The 9,108-nt window shown below is 43.3% G+C and overlaps 1 protein-coding gene across 1 annotated transcript in view; it reads left to right on the plus strand.

Moving 5' to 3' along the window:
• ndst2b (N-deacetylase/N-sulfotransferase (heparan glucosaminyl) 2b) overlaps positions 1 to 9,108 on the plus strand; it is a 36,410-nt gene that overhangs the window by 14,241 nt on the left and 13,061 nt on the right. The gene's annotated exons all lie outside the window — the stretch shown is intronic.

Raw genomic sequence — 9,108 nt, forward strand, 5'->3', positions numbered from 1 at the left:
ATTCAGAACCTGCTGATTGCATGCGGATTAGGTTTTTTGTGTGCGGTGTCCTTTATCCCTTCCCGTCATTGTTTTTTGTTTAGGCTTTTGAAAACCACGGACGGTATCTTTTGCAATCTCGCTCGTCTTCTCTGAAGCCTTTTGTGCGACACAAGGGCCAGATTAAACAGGCTAGTGTCGCCACGACGAGACAAATGGTTATTACAGGAAAAAATGAAAGGGGATCTAATTACCAAGATGCATGCCCTCACAATGGTACATTGATCTTGGACTTAAATGTCTAGCATGTCCCACTTGGAGAAAAAGAGAGCAAGTCCTCATGCGTTCTTCAATAACGAGGCAAATGTTTAATGCATGGCTTTAAGCCGTTCATAGAATATACTAGCACTAGTTTTCTAACGTTTATTTCTTAAATGTTAAGCATGCTATAAATGTCTTCGTTGGATAATTCATGTGGCTGTATCCCATTTAATGGCTGGGATTTAAAAGGGGTCTCTGTGTCATATAAGTGCTCTAGCAACATTTTTGTATTCATAAACAAAGGCTGTGGAAGATTCCGGAATATATTTAGGAACACGGAACAACGGAAGAATCATGGCACTGCATGAAAGCTGGATGAAGGGACGTACAGAACACTTAGTCTCCAGTGGGTAGTGAAGGAGAAAAAGGGGGAGGGGGAGTGTTGATTTTGGATTCTCTAGGGCCTCTCTATGACCCCCCCCCTTGCCCCTTAACTCCAGTGAGTAGTCTCCGGTGAAATGCTTCAAAAGGTCAACCCATCATTTTCCTTTAAGAGGACTTTGAATATCCCAGTGGCGCTTTCTCGTAGTGTGTTAGTCAAGCTTGATGACTCACTTCAGTCTGGCTCCTCCCTCCATCCATGGCTGTGGATAACACCGGAGCGTCCATCAAAAGGGCTAAACGATTACGGGTGAATTGAGCCAACGTACTGTATGCTAATGAATATGTTTGTGTCACCTATGGCTGTGTGTGGGTTTGATGTGGGTTGTGTGTGTGTGTTGTATGTCTGTTTTCATGTTATCTCAGGGTCTTTTTGTGTGAATGTATGGAGTATATTTGTGTGTGTGTGTGTGTAAAACAGACTTACTTCAGTTTTTGGTTCTGCTCCATCTATGGGCGTGGACAGGACGGGAGTGTGCCATACGGGGGCATGGAGCATGGACTGGGTGGTGGCCCCCAGGCTGTGAGGTGATGGGTAAAGCTGACTCCTACTCTGTGGTAAATGAGACATGGAGCTGTGATGAAAATAAAATGACTTTTTGGCGGGGGGTGGGGGGTGTAGCACCATCCCCACAACTACACCACTACCCATCCCCCAAACCACTCCCACCCAGCTATCTCTGCTTTGAAGTAAATGAGATATTGGTTGCAGCATCAGGGAGCCTAGTGCACTTTTCTGCCCAGACATGGATAAATCTAACTCCGATCGAAACCCCCCTAAGAGAAGGATGGGAGAGGAAGGATGGGGGGAGAGAAGGATGGGGGGAGGAAGGAGGGAGAGAAGGAGAGAAGGATGGGGGGAGGAAGGAGGGAGAGAAGGATGGAGAGAATAAAAGGGCAGAGAGGGAGAGGGATTCAATGCCACGAATTGGCTGGCAAAGTAATTGTTTCGGTGGAATGTCTGTCACGCTGTTTTCCACCGATGTGTGTGTGTCTGAGAAAGAGAGAGAGAGAGAGAGAGACAGAGGGGGGGGAAACAACATTTGTTTTGTCTCTATATTGTGAGTTCTGTCTCCTACCACCTCTCACTTTCTGTGTGTGTGTGTGTGTGTGTGTGTGTGTGTGTGTGTGTGCACATGCACGTCTGCATGCGTTCACATTTCAGTGCAAATAACTCACTGTTTTGTTAGTGCATTGATTGATTGATTGATTGATTATGTTTTGCCAGGAGGCTGGTGCGGTTTCAGTATTTATCTATTTACTGCTAATCAGTAGGCTAATCAGTCGTCTCATATGCTAATCTAGCAAGTTCAGGTTTGTGTGTTGATTGTTAGCAGTTTTGAGATTAAGCAGCAGGCCTAATTCCTAGTGTCTTGTGATTCTATGAAGTGATTAGGCATAAAAAAAAAAATTCTTGGGTTCCGGTTTCCGACCGACCCTGCCAATTTATGTGCGACCCAAATTTATTTTATGAGCTTGGGGAACACTAAATAGTCTAGGCTACATTGAATAAATTCACAAATGAAAGGCAAACTATAATTACATTAATTACCCCTTGCGTTATGTATAGGGATGAGCGTATTCTCTCTTTTACAAAGTAGCCTATGCACAGCTGTTTACGAAGACGATTGTTTTCGTCACTAACCAAGGCACTCGCAATTTTGTCCAAACACTGCGACTTTTTCGCAAATTTGACCAATAATCGTAAAAAAAAATCGCAACTATTTTTGCAATTTTCACTTCCTCCCACAATTTCTCCACAAGAAACAGCTAAAAACACTGCAACTTCCATCCAGGCATTATAGGTCGCAACAGTCTCAAAAAACCTTGCGAAATCCTGCAGGGACTGATTTTCTACCTATCCCTTACTGCCACTGGGGAAAAAAAATAAATAAATTCCCTACCGACCCATGGCCTCAACTGACAACCAACAGGAACCAAACCTTTTTTTTTATGCCTTACAATAATTAATGCACTGTAGTTCTTCATTGCTAATTTGCTAGCTAATGAGGACTGTAGTGGTTATCAGGCCTAGCTAAGCCCCTTAGTTAGCATCACAGCCTGGTGGCTTTTTGCTTCACCTTTGACTTTGGTCTTTCGGTCTCCTGTAATTGTCTCTCCGTGCCTGAGAGATGAGGAGATGGGGCTGTGGTACTGTAGCGTAGTGGCTAGGAGCTGGGCTAGCATGCATCAGCCTGAAAAGTTGCAGGTTCAATAGGCTACCCGGCGTCCACCGTTAAACCCTTGAGCAAGGCACTTAACCCCAAGTTGCTCTGGGGAGAATGTCCTTTGTAATGTAATTGACATAAGTCCCTTTGAATAAAAACGTCTGCTAAATGTAAATGTAAAAATAACAACCATGATATTGAAAGCTTAGAAAAACTTTTAGGACCCTCTTCAGAGAGCTGAGAATGCAAATCGTAACCAGTTCTGAGTCAGGCTCCGTTACTGGCTGGGAACCTACAGCAGACCTTAGCCAGAATTGAGCCAGAACCCAGCCATGCCTGTGCCAGATCTGATTTAGTATTTAGTGCTGCTTCCTGAGATGCTTATGGGTGTTAAAAGTCTTTGCTGCTTCTTATGGAGCTAAATTTGTCTCAATAATATTTGTATATGCGCAGAGGGGGATCCACAAATATTTCTTGATTTGCATGTGCGTTTTGATATCTACAAATAAAAAAATCATATTTGTAACTCGTATATTGATTTTTACAAATATAGATGCATTTGTGCATTTCTAAATAAAATGCCATTCGTAAAACCGAAAATTTCATTTGTGAAATGTGAGTCTGCATTTGTGGATCACCAGCACACGCATTCTTCACTTTCCAAAGTTACGCGTTTTTGAGACGTTCTTCACATGAAAGTCACACAAATCCACACGTAAATAGGCCTACTTTAATTCACCGGCACACAGAAATCGCAATCCAGTAGATGGCGACATCCACAAATATTTCTTGACTTGCATTTGTGTTTTGACATCCACAAATAAAAAAAATCATATTTGTAACTTGTAAATTGGTTTTCACAATTGTAGATGTGTATTTGTAAATGAAATGGCATTTGTAAAACTGAAAATTGCCTTTGTGAAATCTAATTTTGCATTTGCAGCACACACAGTTTTCGCATTTGTGGATCAGCATTTGTGGATCACGTATTTTTGAGACAAACTTTGCGCAGAGAAGCCACCCAGATCCACAAGTAGCCTGCTGACACTTTCTAATCCAGTAGATGGCAGTGTTGTTCTATGGGACTCATAACCAAAGATTCTTTGCTCATAACACTCAGAGCTAGCGAACCTAGTTCTTAAATCTAACAAGTTATGCCTTTTACAACGAGCTTTTTGATGGAAAAGTGGTGTTTAATTTCCATAATCTTTGTTTAGTAAACGCATAAAACCGTCAGTTTGCAAGCGAAATCAAGAATTACGATCTTTGAGTTTGTTTATAGTTACCTAGCAACCGAGGCTTGTTAATTGATGAACTGAGGCTCTGTTGTTGATTCTAGAACAGAGTTATCAACATGCTTGAGTGAAATCTCGACCTTATTAGTGATTGATAGCCTCTTATGTGCTGTGTTTAAGCAGGCCGTGAACAAAGGGTTAACTTATAGCCTACAGGTAGAAAAAAGAAAAAATGGTGATAATATAACGTTAGCCAAGTTAGTTTGCCTGCTAGCTAGCTTATCAGTAGGCTAGTCTCTCAATGGGAATTTATGTGATCTATTTACCTGTGCAATAGCTACTTCTGTCTAAATAATAGGCCTATTTACCTCTCCTTATTCAGTGTAAACTTGGAAAAAGATCAATTGGGCCTTTCACACGGCACGGTTTTACAAATGGCATTTTATTTAGAAATGGACATCTATATTTGTAAAAATCAATATACGAGTTACAAATATGATTTTTTTTTATTTGTAGATATCAAAACACACATGCAAATCAAGAAATATTTGTAAATCCCCCTCTGCGCATATACAAATATTATTGAGACAAATTTAGCTCAATAGCTTCTCACTGTTGATTTCTGACGGGTTTCTCTAGTGTGAATTTGTGTCAGGGCAAACTCATGAAAGGTGGGAATAAGATTGTAATATCACTGTGACATTTTAACACTTGTGGCAGTGCCAACAAAGCTGTTACATGTGATGACGCTAGACTTTGTACATGTGAAGTATATGCCAATGAATTGTTAGGTTTTATTCACACTGGATAAGGAAAACTGGCACTTTTTTACATGTAGATCTCTGTTTCTCAAGGTCACGAGTACTGTCGGTACGGGAAAAAAAAAACGAGTTTCTGCAGCCAACAGCTAGAGTAGCAGCTACAGTGCTACACTCAGCCATGAAATCTGATGGCTGATCAGTTTGCGTGCAACTACAAGCATACACCAAAAGTGACCGCTATGAAGAGTATGGTTCATCACATATAATTGATATTGTGGAATGCAGATCATTAACAGAACATTTCAGTATACCAGGATGGCCGACACCGGTTAAATGGGTGTCCACATAGGTTTGAATTAACTTCCTGGTCAAATTGTTGACATCCATCAGAGCTGTATAGCTAACTTTGTACTGAAAACATATTTAAAGGTGCTCTAAGCCATTGGTTCCCAAAGACTGGGTCGCAGGAGATTTTATTTGGGTCGCCAGCACAATTTATGTTGTGTAATAGGCCTAACTTATACCATTTAGCCAGGAAAGCTAACTATTAGGATCTAGTTTGTTAACTACAGTCACGGCCCTATGTGCAATTTTGCATTTAGAATAGCTCTGAATCTGGGGGGCGAACGCGTCACAGAGGGGACAGCGTGGACATCTCACTCACAAAATGAAACATTTCTGTGGGGTGCCTGCCATGGACCTCGCAGTTGCAAAATGCAAGGGACATGAATCAGCCTGGGGCATAGAAAAGTTTGAGAACCTGTGGCCTAAAACAATATTGGTGGATGATTGTTTGCTCTGAAGTGAATGGGTCGCGATGGTCTATAATTTTTAAAAAGTGGGTCCCCCAGAAAAAAGGTTTGCACTGCTTTAAGCGATGCTAGGTAACATCACTTCTGTTTACTTTCAAACAAAACAGAGAGCTAGCTTGCTACTTCCTCCCCCTCCCTCCCGTGCTGCTCCCGTGCAATTGAAACTCTCCTAAACGTGCATCTCGTGATTTGCTGGAACAGTTTGTTATGTTTTTATGGGCTAGGTTTGCCCAGGTTGTTTTTGTTGCCATTTTTGGACCCTGGGCTGTCCACAGAGATCGCTTTTTCTTTTTTACAGTGTATTCAGGACACAGACAACTAGCAGTTGTTTAGGTGATGTTTGCAGTAAGTGACAAAATGTTTTAGCCTAAAAAACGCGTGGCATCGCTTAGAGCACCTTTAATGGGAAGCCTCTGCTATTATTCCACAACCAATTCATAATTTTTCACATTGTCTGTTGGATATGGACTGCCCTAAATAGATGGGTTCAATTCCCGGCTTCCACCGTTGTGCCCTTGAGCAAGGCACTTAACACCAAGTTCTTACGGGGACAATGCAGTTCCTTGTAGTAAGTCACTTTGGATGAAAAGTGTCTGCTAAATGAATAAATGTAAATGTAATGAAAAGTCCTGTTCAGCTAATCACACAGTGTGTCACTAGTGGCTGCAGGCACTGTGCTTGGTGATGGGTACAATATTGGGACTCCTGCTGTGTGTGTGTGTGTGTGCGTGTGCGTGTGCGTGTGCGTGCGCGCGTGTGTGCGCGCGCGCACACAGGGCTGAAGTCCTCTTATACGTGTGGTAATGATTTATGTGTTGGTGCAGACCAGGTCCATGTTGATATGCTACTGAAAATGTTTCTGTAGTGCGCCACGAAATCGGTCTCATCAGGACCGGTCCTAACACACACCCTCTGGGGAAGGCACACACACACACACACACACACACACACACACACACACACACTCACACACCACCTCAGAGGTTGGCAGTGAGATGTGGTGAAAACAAGCAAACATGGCTTCCTCTCATATCTCCATGGTGATAACTAACAAACATGGCTTCCTCTAATATCTCCATGTTCTGGCATGCATGTCTGCTGGCTCAGCAGAATAACTCTCTTGTTCTCTGGCCTGTTTCATAACACTACTAAATTCCCCTTCTGATTGGCTTATGGTCTCATTTCTCTCTCTCTCTCTCTCTCTCTCTCTCTCTCTCTCTCTCTCTCTCTCTCTCTCTCTCTCTCTCTCTCTCTCTCTCTCTCTCTCTCTCTCTCTGCCCCCCTCCCTTTGAGACTTCTAAGTATTGGTTGCTTGTGATCAGGTACTGTAGTACCTAATTCTACAGTGGATTGTACACGTCTCGGTCCGATTGTACAGAGTCCTCTCCAGAGTCCGAGTGAAAGTTGTCTGGCCAAGTGCCTGCCCAGATTTGCTCCTCAGGGAGGAGGAGATGTTTTGACTGAGGCATTGAGATCATCGTCACTGAGCATGACAAAAGCTTAGCGGAACGCTACATCACCTTGGCTTCGGACGTGTTGGCATCACATGTCTCATCTCAAGCTTAAAATCGTGAATGCAGCCGATGCCAAAACATTTACGATGCTCAATATAATTAAAAAAGACAAATTAAAAAAGATCTCATGGCCTGGATGTCTTTTTGGATGGATAACTGATAGACCCAACTGTCTGTGCACCCAACAGGAGCACTAGATTGTACACTGTGAGCGGAGATAACAGGAGATGAGAGGAGATTGTGTTGGCTGTATGTTCTGGTACGGTTATTAGAGTATAAATTAGCAGCAGCAGTGCTCTCTACCCTAATCAGTCATCTGAAACATTTATGAAAGCTAAATATTATTTGTAGCTCAGTGGAAGTCATTTTTGTCTCCGTTTCATCCTACGCTCGCTCTCGACGTTGTCTCTTCATTCTTTTTTTCACTTTTTTTCCCCTTCATCCTTCTTTTCCCCTTGTGTAATTCTCTCCACTGTCAGATTCCCTCTCCTCTCTCTTTTTTCTCTCTCCCTTCCTCTCTCTCTCTCTCTTTTTCTCTCTCCCTCTCTCTCCTTCTCTCCCTCTCTCTCTCTCTCTCTCTCTCTTTCTTTCCTCTCTCTCTCTCCCTCTCTCTCCTTCTCTCCCTCTCTCTCTTTCCTTTCTTTCTCTCTCTCTCTCTCCCTCCCCGTCATCCGTTGGTGCTATGTGAGGGATGGATAGCCTCCCTAATGAAGTGCCATTTTTTCCTCTCTCTTGTCAAATATTTATCCGTGGGTAATGAGAGAGATTATCCATGTGCAGCCACCACACCGCGCTGTGGGCTGTGCAAGACAAAGCCGGGCATGAAAGAAAGGCCCCTTTCTCTTCCTCCTCCTCCTCCTCCTCCTCCTCTCCCCTCTTCAGCTGCTGGCTTGGCACAACTTTGCAGAGAAAGATTTCATACAGCCATGCGTCACACACAGACACACACACACACACACACACACATTGTTTTCTTTCACTCTTTGCCTTGATACATACACAAAAGGTGCCGACAGTGTGTCTCAATTATCCATGTCTTTAAGAGGGCTTGGGAGAGCTGGGACCAATCATGACTTGAGCAACTCTTGGTGAAAGGCCTTGTCCGGGCAGCGTTTGATGAAATGATTGGTACTTACTTAGAGAACTCAACGCACACAAAGTGCACAAAGTTTTTAGTTTTTATCCCTCAGCTGTTCTCATCTAAGTAAAACACACACACACACGCTCATGTACGCACGCCTGCTCCAGAACGCTTTCCAAACGTGTTGTTTGCTGCCTCTTTGAGCTGTGAGCTCATCAGAAGGTGTCGGATTGGATACGAAGTCATCAAACTCCATTAATCCGCTGCTGGCTCACACCCTCACTTAAGCTGAATTCCCCCACGTGTGTGTGCGCGTGTGCGTGTGTGTGTGTGTGTGTGTGTGTGTGTGTGTGTGTCTGCATGAGTACTCTGGTAGTATTGAATGGATGCACTCCATGTCCAGATGTGTTTTCTTTAGTCAACTGAGGACACAGCTGAGTCTACCGACAAAGATCCTGAGCATGCATTGGCTTTGTGTGTGTGTGTGTGTGTGTGTGTGTGTGTTTGGATGTGTGCACTCATACTTCTCTTTTTTTGCGTATAGCATAATTTGTGTGTGTGTGTGTGTGTGTTGTAATCAAGGATGTGGCGGCGTCTCTCTGACCCCACTCTGTGGTGACAAAATGTATTGCTAATTTAAACAGTAAACACACTGAAGCTAGTTCACAGTGGAACGAACACACACACATAGAGAGAGAGAGACACATAGACACACAGACACACACACACACACACACCCACCCACCCACCCACTCCCAGACTGCAAGTAAGAGCAGCAGTTTTGTAAACGTCTCTAAAATGTAGCTGACTACGTGTGTTGCTGAGTAAGTGTGTTGCAGGCCACGCTTAAAAAACA

The sequence above is a fragment of the Alosa sapidissima genome, chromosome 24 (assembly GCF_018492685.1).
Source record: "Alosa sapidissima isolate fAloSap1 chromosome 24, fAloSap1.pri, whole genome shotgun sequence".
NCBI lineage: Eukaryota > Metazoa > Chordata > Actinopteri > Clupeiformes > Clupeidae > Alosa > Alosa sapidissima.